Here is an 851-nt window from a genome sequence, read left to right on the forward strand (position 1 = left end):
TGTTTTGTTTCTCGATTACGGCGAAGCTAAAAGGAAGAGTAATGATTTTGGCAGTCTCATGTATGTGTGGGTGTGTAATTTTCCGCCATAGCGCCTAAACCCCTGTACCGATTTTAATGAATGAGGCGTCAAAAGATTTGAAATAATGTTTATTATTAATTATATGAGCGAAACTATATATATGACGGAATTTAAACATCAAATTCATTAAGTTTATTGAATACAATGATATTTTAAACTAGAGATAGGGCACTAGCGCATCAAAACTGAGAAGGACAAATGTGTATAATTGTCCTAATTTCATTAAGTCTTATTAAACAACGAACGTTATTTAAACAAATAATACCTAATGTCGTCTACTATGTTGAGTTTTATGTTCAGGAAGTGTAAAAACTGTATATACATAAATATATAATGGAATTAAAGACAAAACTGCATGTGTGCGCCCAGTAGTGTAGCTAAATTCGCATCACTTATTGCGGTGATTTTGTAGGCACGTAACCTATTTATAAAGTATAAAGTTATCATTGTTTGATTAAAGATCAAATTCTAACCTGGAAAAGTGACAATCATAACGTGATTATATAGTATCAAAAAAGGCCTTGGCAAGCATAATTACCATAATTATTACAAATATGTATTTTAGAGTGCTAAATAAAAAATAAAGTTTAAAGTAACTGAAACTCGTCGACGTAAAAAGGACGAAATCATGAAACAAGAAAATAATTCGGATGGAAATTTGCTTTAAACTCACTATTGTGTAATTTACATCAACGCTCAGAACTCCATTTGAGTTTACGATTGTAACAAAATGTGCTCGCAAGCAAGTGAAACGGGAAAAGCCGTGGTCA

Source organism: Bicyclus anynana, chromosome 25, assembly GCF_947172395.1.
Source record: "Bicyclus anynana chromosome 25, ilBicAnyn1.1, whole genome shotgun sequence".
NCBI classification, from domain to species: Eukaryota; Metazoa; Arthropoda; class Insecta; order Lepidoptera; family Nymphalidae; genus Bicyclus; species Bicyclus anynana.